The 15682-nt window shown below is 32.7% G+C and overlaps 1 protein-coding gene across 1 annotated transcript in view; it reads right to left on the reverse strand.

The window, feature by feature from the left end:
- Ctr1B (Copper transporter 1B) overlaps positions 1 to 9429 on the reverse strand; it is a 38571-nt gene extending 29142 nt beyond the window's left edge. Inside the window, exon 1 of the mRNA XM_089640638.1 lies at positions 9164 to 9429. The gene's annotated coding sequence lies outside the window, so the exon portion shown is untranslated. The remainder of the gene's footprint in view (positions 1 to 9163) is intronic.
- Positions 9430 to 15682: the final 6253 nt, after the last annotated feature.

A 15682-nucleotide genomic window follows, 5' to 3' on the forward strand; every position in this document is an offset into this window, starting at 1 on the left:
CGGTAGAACGCTGTGTGAAGGTTGTAACTGAAGCATCTTCGAAAGTGTGTGGCAAGAAGAACAGTGAAGGCCTTATTACTACCACCATAATCTCAAGAAAAAATATGCCAAAAATTGAAACTAAGCGTGATTTCATACCGGAATAATTGATTACGTTTATTTTTATACGATATCTATAATATTTATGAGTTCAATTCTTAATGTTGAAACAGCATTCAATACTAAATAAATTATTGTGAAAATTGTAATTATAACTCTTTCATTACCTTATCACTTGGGAAAAATTCACAAAAAATGTATTTTAATCTATTTTCGATCGCAAAATGGAACCTAAAAACGATAACATTCAATGAATTTTTTAATTTTTTATTAACAATAAAGACCTTAGACAACTTTTTATCGGTAGCGCTTATTGAAATAAGTAATTTTTTTTTTCGCCATACAGTGGCGGTCCAGGCTAAGGTACATGTAACTAAGTCTATTTTGTATTAATTCATTTATATTTCATATATCAATCTATGTGGGTATGTAGATACATGTCTATATAGACATAGGTCTATTTTGTATCAATTCATTCATATTTCAAATATTAAAATATTTGTATTATTCATTCATATTTCATATGACAATCTATGTCGGTATGTAGGTACATGTAACTATGTCTATTTTGTATTATTCATTCATATTTCATATAACAATCTATGTCGGTATGTAGGTACATGTAACTATGTCTATTTTGTATTATTCATTCATATTTCATATGACAATCTATGTCGGTATGTAGGTACATGTAACTATGTCTATTTTGTATTAGTCATTCATATTTCATATGAAAATCTATGTCGGTATGTAGCTACATGTAACTATGTCTATTTTGTATTATTCATTCATATTTCATATAACAATCTATGTCGGTATGTAGCTACATGTAACTATGTCTATTTTGTATTATTCATTCATATTTCATATAACAATCTATGTCGGTATGTAGCTACATGTAACTATGTCTATTTTGTATTATTCGTTCATATTTCTTACAACAATCTATGTTGGCATGCAGGTTCATGTCTCTAGGTCTATTTATTCATTCATTCATATTTCATTTGTAAATCTATGTGGGTATGTGTTATCTGTGGTTTTTTAGAATATTCATGATCAAAACAAGTCAGCTATTCCTCGTGCGGTTGCAATCATAAACAGTTATAAACATTCCCCTTATCAATCCTTATCATGTATTATTTAGTTTTGTACCTGTCATAATACGAAATCTATTAAAAATGTCAAAAATTACATGCTACTAACTAACTAGTCCAGTCAGTGGGGGATAAAAAAGGGCTCCACCTTGCAAAAGGTTAGGTAGTAGCGATTTTCACATATGTAGTTAAGATTGAGACTCTAAAGAAAAAAAAAAGTTTTCGACCTTGGGGGGGTCGAGCTCGACCCGCCATCTTGGATTGAAGGTGCCAAAATTTGGTTTTTTCAAAATAATTATGAAATGGTTGATTTTACAACCAAATTTGTGAGGACAAACTTAAAGACAACTAAATTACCTACATTTTTTGTGGGAAGTTTTTTTTTGTAAATCTAATAGGTAACGAGTTACAGCGGTTGAAAGAAGAAAATTTTGACAAAAAATTGTAAAACTCCAGTTTTCTTGATAAATTTTGTACGAACATATTACACAATATCATTTTAACGTATTTCTACGTTACAATATACTTATATAGCATCATTCGTGTGCTCGATGACGTTGATTTGTTATAGTGGGATCCTAGTCTACAGCTGACTTGGCAACACTGATTGAGTCCTGGTTACGATCGAAGAAGCACATGTCTGCAGATGTTCTTTTCGATGAAACAATGCCAGTTCAAGTTTCACAAGAACGATTTTTATCCAATGAAAATAACAAAGTCCGTCTGATTTCGATGCTTGCAAAGCAATTTACACAGGATGATTTTACAGTTAAGCAGGCTGAAGAAGATGCTGATGAGTTGATTGTCAATACTGCGATTTCCTAGTGTTCATCATATAACGCTGTTTTCATTACTGGCAAAGAAGTTGATCTCCTAGTTCTGCTGACAGCATTAGCACCACCCAAAAGTAGTATATATCTTCGCAAACCCGGGAGAGGCAAAACTTTTGAAAGACTGTATTCCGCGAATAGTGTGAAATACAAAGAGGCGGCTGAGAATATTCTGTTTCTTCATGCCTTTAGCGGCTGCGATACAACATCGTCCTTCTTCAACCAAGGAAAAACAAAATTTTGTTCGCTTGTGCAAAACGACACAAGACTCAATGCCATGATAGGAATCTTCAAACAACATGATGCAACACCAGAAGACATAGCAGTTGCAGGAACACGCTTTCTTGTTGCTTTGTACGGGGGTGACATGGATAAGGAAACCTTGGAAGAAGTCCGCTACAAACGTTTCGCAAAGTCGACAACAAAAAGCAAATTCAATCATGCCTCTTTGCCACCAACGAACGACGCTGCACGGTACCATGCATTTAGAACGTACCATCAAGTCTAAAAATGGAATGGAATCCAAAAAAATCCAGAAAACTGGGACTGGAAACGTGACACCAACGGGCTTGTTCCAGTAAGAATGACAAAGAAACCAGCACCCGAGACTTTATTAAAATTTATTTCATGCAATTGTAAAAAAGGATGCGGCGTTGCATGTAGCTGCAGGAAAGCTGGATTGAAGTGTTCTATGGTATGTGGGTGCTGTAATGGTCAAATATACCGAAATTCGAAACATCGATGTCGAGGACGAAGGAGAGATTTTGTCAATGGAAGCCCAGAATCTCAGTATCACAAGCAATGAGTTAGATGATGACATTGATGACGAAGACTGTTATTAAGTAACATAATTTATAGTAACATAATTCAAAGTAATGTAACATAATTTCGAAATCTACCATCGCTGGTATATCTGTGGAGTAGACCTACTGGGGATACCACAATAAAAAAATGCACCATGTTCTCTACCTCATGGTGGTGTGGAAATGAGTTAACAAAATTATTATAATTATGTAATGAATAACCCGAAAAAATTACAAAGTTGGGAATTTCATCATTTTTTAGAAAAATATTCACATTTCCGCCACTGTAACTCGTTACCTATTAGACTTACAAAAAAAAACCTTCTACAAAAAATGTAGGTAATTTAGTTTTTTTTAAGTTTGCCTTCAACAATTTGGTTGTAAAAACGACCACTTCACAATTATTATGAAAAAAACAAATTTTGGCACCTTCAATCCAAGATGGCGGGTCGAGCTCGACCCTCCCAAGGTCGAAAACTTTTTTTTTCCTTAGAGTCCCAATCTTAACAACATATATCAAAATCGCTACTACCCAACCTTTTGCAAGGTAAAACTCCCCACTGACTGGACTAAACTTATGAATTAGAGAGAAAAACATATTATGTATTTAAAACAATATATTCAGACAAGAGAACAATAATCGCCGATTCTGAATGTTTCTATTTAGATTTAATAAATTATCGTTATCTACTGCTGTTATCTATTATCCTTATTTCATTTCGTTTGTCTACATATATTATGTATCGTCTATATTTATTATGTATCGTATATATATTATGTACATTATGTTTATAAATTGGATTGTTTTCACTTGTGATTATTCTGTAAAAATCCGCTATAATAAAAATAAATCACTGTCCCGTATGCAAATGTACAATAGCCTACAATAATACCTGGGAAAAAACTGTTGTATATCAAAACCAATAATTCATCTAGTATTAATTATTAATGGATTGATTGTCACGTAGTAATCGTGTTTTAACGAACGCCACGAGTGCATGGCATGAAAGAGGGATAATTATTTCTCTAGTTTTCCTTAATTAACATTGTACCTATTTTATTTTTAATCGACTATTTGTTTGTTTTCTTTCTCTTCCCTGCATTTAATGAAATAATATACATGTTAATAATATACAATACCTATACGGTACCCACCTACTTTTAGATGGTTATTTAAAAAAAAACTTTTTTAGAAATAACTACCTACCTTCCCATGTAAAGTACAGCCCTACGCGATAGATTTGTAACCATTTTAATAGGTAAAAAAATCAGCCCTTGCCAGTCGATGGAAATAAAATGAGATAGCGAACGTAGCAACACACAAGTATAAGAAGAACAACCTTCAGGAAGTCTTCGCGTACAGCGTTTTAGCATAAGCGAGTAAGCGTATCTTGTCATACCAAGTACGTAAACGCTGTCCTGTCCTATGTCTATTTCGTTCTAACACACATATTCTATAAATATCTATCTTTGTCATACATGAAAAAAAAGTAATTAAGATTTCACGGCAAACATAAGAGTGTTTGCTACTTGCCACATTTTAGGATTGTTATGTAATTGGTTACATATAAAATGCACGTTATTTTTTATCTTACGAGTAGGTACCCACTTTAAAACGCCCCGTATGCCAAAGATAGAATTACATTGCAATTACTGAAATGAAATACAATATCACGGTAATGTTTTTGTACAAGTATAATATTGTAAAACATGGCCGGGATGCTGGAATCAAATAATAGCTCATTATGCGCAATTTTCTATACATATAATCTGAGTTCAATCAAAACAATATGCAAATTGTTATATTATTTGTACCAGTATGTAAATACTTTAGTAAATATCGAATATGCGTATGCATTCATTATGAAATCATTCAAAGGTTTTTAGATAAAGTTACAACCTGCATTAAATTAATGTATACTTAGAAGTGCGTCATTATGCATATTAAAATGGATTGATATTGTTCATCTATTTTACAATTGGATTCTTCCTACTAACGAATAAACAATCTGTGAAATCCCAGAAATATAATTAAATAGGTACAAATAAATTTATTAAAGGCAAACATATGTTTATAAGACAAGGTTTTATGCAAAGCACAGTGGATAACAAATATTTATAAGCAATAATAAATCACCTGAAACATAAATTTAAAATCTGAACCCGCACCTTCTGATTATTTTTTCCCGGAATATTTTTCAATTTATATTTGTGTTTCAGGCTAATAATTATTGCTTTTAATAAAAATAAATTTCACTGACTACCTGATTGTGTAAACGTCTCATGTGAATTGGCGACGTCGGTTTTCTTTCAAAACGGTATATATCACGATTCAATGCATTATCAGTTCGGTATTTGTATCAATTAATTCTGAATAGTAAAGTCCGTGAGAATCATTGGTTTCCAGAAAATTATTCGAGTTTCACGCCTTTGAAGAAAATAAAAAATAATCATTTATCACACTTACGAAAATTGACTACGAAATAAATATTAACTTCGACAAACCAAATTTACTACGAATTTACAAATATATTCTTGCGTCGTCATTGATGTATTATACGTCGTGTCTTAATTTATACATTGACATATAACGTCCTTAGATTTTACTAGCATATGGTTTCCAAAATGAAGGTCAAAGTGAATCATTATCACTTTAACCACTAGAATCTTTTGGGAAGATATTTCTCCCAGCCTGTCATGGGCTCAGCAAAGTTAAGCTATATCATATTTTAGAAATATGATTTAAACAATGTGAAAAAGAAGAAATATGCTTTGTATTTTTATTTAAAACTTTACAATAGATATTCCCTAAAGTTTTTTAATAATTTTATGAAACAACATAGAGCACGTGAAAAATATTTGTCAAAGATTTGAAAAATTTTCTAAAAGTTACAATAAGTTTTATAATATCTTTTTATAATTAAATATGTTGTTTAGTTAAAAAACATCGGTAAACTAGTATAAAATTTTTATTTATGTTGGCGTTCAAAATTTCAATTGCTCAATGCTATTTTGTAATACTAAAATATGAAAGAGTAAATCATCTGCTTTCACAAATAGTATTTTATTTTGAAATACGATGGCATGATATTATTTTGTCGAGGTCCTAAAGGGTTAAAAAGAATTAAATTTAAATTTCTACGCATTACCTTCAGAGTACCACATGTGCACACAAAGCACTTGAATAACAGAGCATGTAAATGGGTTTTTTGCAAAAATTATAATTAGTTTTTCACCTGTTTAGTCATTGGTGTAATAAGCTGCAAAAATAGGTTCACTTATTTTGTACTCGTCAATATATAAAAATAATAAATTCACGTGCTCTTACCACATCACTGCGATGAAATAATTATATTACTGCTGTGATAACTTTAATAAGTTATAATTGCATTATGTATGGGGATTATTATGGGATGTAGTTTCCTGTCACTAAATCATTAATTTTCATGTATGATATGTTTACATATATTAATGATTGTATGAATGGGCAGTGAGATCAGTGGTAATTTTATTGCGTTTTTGAACATTGCAACCACAGTTTGTGGCGTTTTTTAATACATGTATTTGAATTTCGATTTTGTTTAGTTTAATGAATGAAGAATTAAATGAATGAATGAAACGGAATCTTGGAAGTGGAAATTAACCCACTTCTCGACATCCGATTGAGTTGAAACTCAGCAGATACACTCGTTGTCGACGACATTGCAATTTGTCTGTATTTTGGTGGCACTCACGCGTACAAACGCGCACACACACGCATGTATCTGATATTGGATGACATTATAAAAATTACAGCAGTCAATAAACGAAATAGATCTCGGTACTATCCAATTAGGATTTGGCATAAGTGATAGCGTGGTTCACTCATTTTAGTCAGTCCCTGGGGATGAAGGTAAGGTGCAATCCTCAGTCAAACCAAAATTTTACTTTTAAAAGTCACCAGTATTTTATGCAGAAGTCGCAATTCTTAGTACATACGTATGCAAGCCACCTAGCGAATTTGCAATGGCGTGGTTAGTCCTCGGAACATGTCATGTTAATGCCTATGAGTACGATTGAGAATGTTATATGCTTATGAGTATATATAAGCCTACAAGCATGTTGCTTGGTTATATCTTTTTATCAATATATTCTATTTCTTCTTAAAATATTATTCTTCTCTCTCTATTTTCTATATCATTATTTCTCGTTATATTTTTTATGCTTTAGTTTTATAGTTATTATTGTAAAATAAACCTTCTGACAAACTGCTCTGTTAGTTTAGCGGGTTTTAAATTAAGATTTTTTTTAATAAATAAATTGTTATTTATATAATCATTTTAACCAAATATATAAACTTCACAAGCCGCTACGGCATATAAAAGGTACATCTAATTGTGTTAACTACCAGGTGTATATTTTGTAATTTTGTTAAAACGTGGAAATCATTTTTAAAGCAAATTTCAATGTAGGTAGTTACCCACTGTCACGATTTTAGCCTTCAAGTATTATCAGCAAATCAGTAATGTGTTATTTATTTGTTAAATTGCAAATGGATGTCATATTTGTTCGTTCGATAGCGTATAACAGAAACCGGACACTCTTTTAAAGTGAATATCGCACGAGAGTCCCAACTACCCGGAGCCAGCGGGAGTTTGAGGATTTTGTTAACCTAAAGAGAGTGGGGAGGAGAATTAGATAGGTAAGTAGAAAGTGGGTAAGTACTTGGATATTCAGAGCTGGTCACCGAACACGGCTAAACACATAACAAGTAACTTTTTCGATCCTGAATGATGGTATTTTACCAGGGCGATACTGAGAGATGCTAAACATTTCAATTAATTTGATATCATTTTAAAGTGTAGTTTTGAAAATATGTAGATACCTATGTATTTAATACACAAATCTGATACAAATATTCCCAGTAGAATGTAAAAGTCGGAGACGATACGTATTTTACTAATGTAATGATCGCTGGGCATAAAAAACCGATTCGTTCATTGATTAAATACTTACCTGATTTTTTAAAATGATTCCCATAGTTTTTTTTCTATCTTGAAATCTATCTTTTACAAACTAAACGTGTATTCGTTATGTGTCAAGCAGAATATTTTTTAAATTAACCATTCATTTTGAGTTAAGCCACTTGTTTTTAAGTTCCTAAATATATATATGTACGTTATTTATGAAGATAATATCTATACATTTTGTAAAGCTGAAACGTTTATTATATGAAATTCCCCCGCTCTACATTTTTTACCAAAATACTTCAATGTATTTTTTTTAAGTGGTTTTACTTGATTGAGTATAGGACCGACATTTATTTAGTATATCAACTATTGTAATATCATCCAATTTCAGAGAAATGCGTTAATGTCCGCTTGTGTATGCGTGATTGCCACCAAAAGTTGATAGTATGCATTGTTACCCAAGATTTTAATTCAAAATTCAAAAAAATATTTAGTGCACAAAAATACAGAGTACAAAGGGTATAGCTTATAGGTTACATCCTATTTCTTCCAGCTAACCCAACAAATACAAAATATATTACGTAACCCAACAATTACATGTTTAACAAATGTACGTAAGTAATAAATAAAAAAAACAAAGGTATTTAATTTATGTAAGGTGTAGTGACATTTGTTTAAAAGAAATGTTTTTAGTGATGATTTAAATTTAAGTATGTCGGTTATTTGTTTGATGCTACGTGGAAGGTTGTTATATACTTTAATGGCCAAGTAGTGTGGTCCTTTTTGAAGTATAGTTTTGTTTGCTTTTGGGATTAATAAGTTTTCTGTGAACCTTGTAGCGTGTTTATGTGTTGAGTTCTTTTGTGGGAACTTTTCTGGAGATGGTCGAACTAACAGACATAACTCCATTATATATAAGTTTGAGATTTTTAAAAATTGATCTAATGTCTACATCCCGGTGATCAGAGTTTGTAATTTTTCGTAGGCACCTCTTTTGGATGATAAAAACATCTTTGGCGTTTACTGAGTTTCCCCAAAAAACTATTCCGTATTTTATCATTGATTTTACGTATTCATAGTATGCGGTGATTACTGACTCGATGTTTAAGATATTTTTAAGGGTGCCTAAAAAATTCACAAAAACAAAATTTTAATTCAAATAGATGAATTTCAAAATAGGACTGAATAGTTTGATGAGCCGGAGCAATTTTTCGCTCACTCCGGTTACTTTTGAAGCACTGAGGAAATTTTTTTTACAACTTTTAATAGCTCCGAGAATAAAAGTGCTAATTGTATGCTGCATTGTAATATTGCTATTAAAAACAAATTGAATCAAAATATTACTAACTAATCACATCGTTAAATAATAAAGTTATTATTTTTCTCACCAAACTCTGCGTTATCCAATAGTCACTATTGTTTTTCAATTAATATTAATTAACACTTATAATTTCACTCCAGATTATTGTTTCAATTATTTTCTTTAATTTTATGCACGTATATGACGATTTTTTAGGTTTCGAGTATCAATTTATTGATTGGTTTATACAGTAGTGTGAATAAGTGTCGTGAATTGAGAAAGGCTCCTGGTCACAGCTGACTGCACTGCTTACTGTTCACTCGGCGGGTAATGCGCGACTAATGACGGTGGTCAACACAAATTACACAATTTAAGGCATTGCTAACTGTCAATTCTGTGGTAAAGCAGTGTCGCCTCGTGATTACGTTGTTATTTATTTGGTATGACAAAGTAATCACTTTTATATATTTACTAGCGCAGACTTGTGATTAAATCGAGGAAATTTTGATTGTAAGATTTGCGACTGAAAGTATTCGCGTCAAGATCAGAAATTTATCTATCGAACGTTAGTAATCTTGAAAAAATACAAAATCTACCTAATGACATTATAAAAATACAGGACAAGATATATTCGCACAAAAAATGTAACATCGCTTATAAAAAGGATAGCCATTCAAATATCTACATTAACAAATGTATGTGGGAATGTGTAATGCCTGTACAGTTTCAGATTATTGTAAACTGAAGTGGCGCCCTGTTATTTTCTAAAAAAACCATTGAAGTTTTCAAAAAGAATACGCGAAAATGAGAAAATGAAAATTTACAAACATTTTCAATTTTCCAGGAAGATTTTTTTTGGCACCATTGATAATTTCTAAACTATGAAAAATCTATATTTAATTAAAAAATCGACCCATTTTCCGACAAATTTCCAATTAAAAAAAAAACAGATTTTTATTCAATTTTTCCCGAAGAATTTTTATCAGAGGATTATCAAATTTAACATAATATCAAAAATTGATGTTTTTTATAAAAATTTCCCGAAGCATTTTCAGACCCGTTTTCTGACCAATTCTCTGATAATATGAGGCGGAATAAGGTAGGGGCTGTAGGAAGGGATTTGTTAATGCGGGCCTTGAAGAGGCTCGGATTATAGGAGGGAGGAAAAACAAATGCCGGTAGCTCGTTCCACATACGAGCCGACTTACACAAAAACGAGTGGTAAAAACGGCCCGTTCTCATGAAGCCAACGTCAACCGTGAACGGGTGTTCAGTTCGTGTCTGTCGAGTTTCGCGCACGTGCACTGGTGCATCAGGAATCAATGCTGCTAGCTCCTTGGAGCAGGCTCCATTGAAATACCTGTAGAACAGACACAGCATGCCTACATTGCGTCTATGCATTAGAGAAGGCAATCGGTCTGTTAACAACGGATTGTCAATCAGACGGATCGCTCTCCTTTGCACAGATTCAAGCAGGTTTATTAAGTATTTTGGGGCACCAGCCCAAAGGTGGCTCCCAAATTCAATAGTTGGGCGGACTTGAGACTTGTACAGGGTCAGCAGCTGGTCACTGTTGAAGAATCTCCTAGCCCTGTACAAGACGCGCAACTTTTTGGAGGCCTGATTTACTTGGGCTTCTATGGATCCCCGATACTTGAGCCGGTCTGATATAGTAACTCCAAGCATTTCAATGGAGTCTTTATTGGGGAGAGTGCTCCCATCAAATTGCACCAGACAGTCATTGATCTCCCTCTTTGCCGAAATCAGACACGCTTGGGTTTTTGAGACGTTGAAACTGACCAAGTTGGCCTTACCCCAGGCACGAACCATCTCGAGGTGGTGGTCAATTTTTTGCTTCAAAACTTCCCGAGCTGTTCGGACACCGAAGATGAAAAATTCCCAAACTTCACATAACATCGAAATGATAAATGTTTTCCTAAAATTTCCCCACTCATTATCCGAGCTTGAAGTTTGTGTGGATATTTCAAAAATTTACATAATATCAAAAATGTAGTAGACCAAAAAATTCAAGACATGTTTCCAACCAATTTTCCTGGAAGAATTTTTTTCAGAAAAATAATCTTTTCCTAGATCAAAAACATTTTAAAAGTTAATAAAAATTTACAAACATCGAATAATGTAGTAAAAAAATAAAAAATACAATTTTACAAGTACATTTATTACTGCACACATTTTTAATAATTGCTGCAAAGGGGCAAAACCCTTCTATCGGAACTTGACTAATTGAGTGAAGCCTATCAAAAAGCCGCCTGCGGGGCCTAGCAGCAAAAGTATCTGCTAGTTGTAAAAGAATACCGTTTGAACGTTTACTACGTATCCTATTAATATGGGTTCCAGTTAGATCGTGTGCATGATATCGCGAGTGAAATAATCCCAATTTTCATTATTTTAATTTCGCTTCGTTATTTGTACTACATTTGTTTATTTTACTTTTTATCTCCTTCATTCATAATACTTCATGTACTACTAATATTAAAACAAGATAGATAGTGGCTAATGATAATGCATACATCATCAATATAGATATAATGTTTTCCATGAACATAGATACCTAATGATGTAAAAAATATTGATTCTTTTTGATTTGGTGACTAGCGGAAAAGGGACAGCAGATTTAAATAATTATATATGTTCACCGTATTAGAAAATTGTTTATTATTATTATTACCTTGTCATTGTATATAAATGCCCATTTGAATTCACTCATGAAGATTGTCACATTTTACTGTATTTTAATAACAAGGAAATTAAAGATTATTTGACACGCTAAAATTCGTTTAATATAACTGACTTTAACACGCTACGACTTCGAACTGGATTTGTGAAATAATCATTGATTGTTTTTTTTTAACCAAAGTCTAAAATGAAACACGCTGTGTGTAATTTATGCGACTCTTCGTGTGACCTGAATATTTTATTCTCTTGATGGAGACATCTCTCCCTGTCCGACCCGTCCTTCTTTGCATATGCTATATGGTATTTTTAAGGAAATTAAGGAAAGGGGGTTCTAAGGTAAGAGGGGTGGGTAGGAATATAGCGATGAGTGTATCCAAGAGTGACGGACGAATGATCTTTCCCTCACGAAGGCGATGGGTCAAAAGAAACCAGTTGGAGAGGTCAAAGGGTCTCCCCAACCCACCCACCCCTGCTAAGCCCCGATACCCAAACCCGCCTCCTATATAATCCTGTCACACCTTTCTCCGTCCATTCTCTTTATACTTGTGTAAATAAAAAATATTCTAAGCATTACTTTTTTCGTCTTATTTATTACGTGGCAATTACTTTATTTCATGAATATACAATAAAACAATAATATTTCTAATATATGGCATTCCACGGCACTGGTGGAAACACATAACTATCTAACAGGTAGGTACTAGATTAATAGATAATTAGGAATTTCCACAAACAATATAATAGACACATTTTGTCGTAGGTAGCTTTCTAGTTTCGTAACAATTTCATATTTACGTAAATACAAAAAGAAGATCAATAAAATAAAGTAATATCATGATCAAAAAGTCGTAAGCCCTGAATTTGATTTTTTCCTTTAATTTTTTTTTAAATTTTCATAATATCATAATATGCACTTACAAATGACACGTATAAATTATAAATCGACAAAATTACAAAATTTTATGCAATTTTTATTATTTCCTATTACTGGGAAAGCAGTAAATTATATTTAATTGAACCATTTGCTGATTATCACATTATTATTTAGTAAATCAAATTTAACAGTGTTATTCATTCAGTTCTCAAAGCTTTTATTTTATTATTGTGACAGCAGTTTCGGCATTCAAAGCACAATAATAAAAATAAATAAATTTAAAATGTAGGGTTGGGTGTCTTTTTTACAATGATGTCATTAAAATGGGTAATGTAAAAAAAAATAGTAAGATACTAGTTATTAGGTTGAATATATTTTTTTAATTCAGTCTGTTTTGTAAACATGGTGTTTTTGTATGACGCATAGTTCTAGTCAACCAATATTCGAGTTATGTTGGCGATTTATAACAATATTTATTTATTGGTTAATAGGAAAATCGATTTTTTGTGGTCAGTTATTATGAATTATGTTTTCTATCCCATTATTATTTATCTCTAATCTGTATAATATTTTCACATGGCCTTTTATTTATTATCGTAAACAAAGTTATTATTGAAAATTTCGTCTAATACTGACCAATGTCACGTATGCTTTGTTACCAACAAGCATGTGAAATAATTTCTTTAAACTTTGCTGACACATTCATTTTCAAGGATAACAACTTTTGAATCAATTAGGTAAATGATCTTTCTTAAGATCAGGGAGCTGTACATCAACCGTCTTACCCATAATATATAATACGGAGGTATAAGAGTAGGTTAGTAGAAAACGTTACTCATAATCACGCGCATGCGTACTGCGTATACCGGCCGTAATACTAGGATCGCCATAGACATATGAATTATGTCTGTGAGGATCGCAGACTTTCTTAACAGTCTGGTTGATTTGATAAATATCGATCGGTCGCGCAATGAAAATTTAAAAAGCAGTAATACCCCATTAGCACAGCATTTTTATTGTTTTCCAGTTACTAATTTCCAATCCTAACCATAACCTCAAACCATCCTGAAACCGCACCGTCTCACGACCGGTTTTCCCTCCATGACGACATCCGCAACCTAGTGGCCAACGTATTTAACTATGAGACGTGATGTTCTGGGTTCAATTCATCATCTTGTATAGCTACTACCCGTAGTCTATCCTACTAACTTTCTGTTGGGTGTGCTCGGAACCCACACTTCACACTCCTTCTACCATATACATGATAGAAGGGGTGAGAAGTGTGAGCATTTCTGCCCCTTTGATCGTTTCAAAATACGGCTATCTCCGTCACCGACAGCATGGACTGTTTATCTCCCGGCCTGCAGGACTAACTTTCCAGTGGTCATGCCGATGGGGAGGGCAATCTTGCTGTTCGACAATTCTATAGAATCATTTCGGATATCGATATATTTAGCGTCAGTGCAGCTGCTTTTAAACGGCAAGCCTTGCCGTTCACTTCCGCCCTGGTGCAGTCCTACATGCAGTACATTGTCTAACATCTGATCACCTCTTCCTCGGTCTGCCTCTTGGTTGCTTCCACTGGAGCTCCTACTTACCACACTTTTTTCACAAATTAAGCCTTCTAACGCAGCCAAATATCTGATAATAACATTTTTTATATTTAATGATGCCACAATCAAATGCTTGCCACTTAAAAACATCAGTCATTACACAACTAGCTGCATTAGGGTATGTGGTAGCTTCTTTGTTGTAATTGTCATCGGAATTTTTGTTAATTTAATTTAACGTAATAACGATAATTCATTCCATAATCGTAATACGTGTGGGCTTTAAGAGGAACGGCTGCGCGGACCTTTCCATACAAATTTAAATTTAATTTAAAATACCAAATTAAACTGATTTATATTTTTTTTAAATCAAAAGGTGTGGCATGTAGAAAGTAAGGATTGGAGTCCGATTTTCGATTTTTGCTTTAAATTATAAAATATAGCCCCGAAAAGGTGACGATTTTTGGAGTGAACTTTGACAATTTTTTTGTGACTAAATGGAAGCCACTTTTGAAAAAATCTTACATTTCCTGTCTTAAGAACTTTAAAACGTTGAAATTTCTAAAAAGTTATTTATCTTTTCTACTCATAAAATCATGTCGAATCACCCCCCGAAGTTTGTGTACTTTACCCCCGAACACATTGTAATTACTGATATATTATATTATATTTCTACATTATGTAAAATTTCGACAAATAATTAAATAAGAAGAATTTCATACATCACTCAAATGTTATGAGAAAAAGAAATAAAATTTATGATGATTAAAAATATATATTTTTTGAATAATAATTGTATGTAATAATAACTTGACCCATATTGCAAATTTAATTCACAAAGAAACGATTAATTTCATCACCAATTCCCAATTCCAGAGTTTTCTTTCCTCCCCTAGTGTATTTTATTGCTATCGATCATTATTCTAATGAGTTTTTTCAAAAACTCCCGAAATCTCTTCTTACCGATGCGCGATGATAAAGTGTCTCAATTACTGCCACAAAAGCTGTAGCTGACTTCTGTGGATGTATAATGCCTTTCTTCCTAGTGTTACTATTATTGTTATTACAATAAACAAAAAATAAGAAAACTAGAGGTGCCTTCAATATAAATTAGAATGTGAACAAATGTTCCATTTAGCCAATTTAATTGTCTCACTTACACTCGCCTCTGACATCGTAGATGTGCATCCCATTTGAATTTCGTAATCACAGCAATTTGTATTGCAAATTTAAGGCCTGATTGACAAAATGTTCTTCTTTATTCTATGCCATGGCTAATTATTATTTTTTTTATTTTATGTTAACGGTAAACTATTTTTTTGTATAGACGAGGGTTTTAAGCATAGCACAAAGGATAACAAATTATTACAAGCATAATTATTAACCTGAAACATTTATTCAAATTGAAAAAAAAAATGCCGCCGAAGGGTATTGAACCCGCAGTAGAATCCGACGTAGCGCAATGATACAGCAGCTGACTGGCAGT

Source organism: Hesperophylax consimilis, chromosome 16 (genome assembly GCF_061612785.1).
Source record: "Hesperophylax consimilis isolate HC1 chromosome 16, BYU_Hcon_1.0, whole genome shotgun sequence".
Lineage (NCBI taxonomy): Eukaryota > Metazoa > Arthropoda > Insecta > Trichoptera > Limnephilidae > Hesperophylax > Hesperophylax consimilis.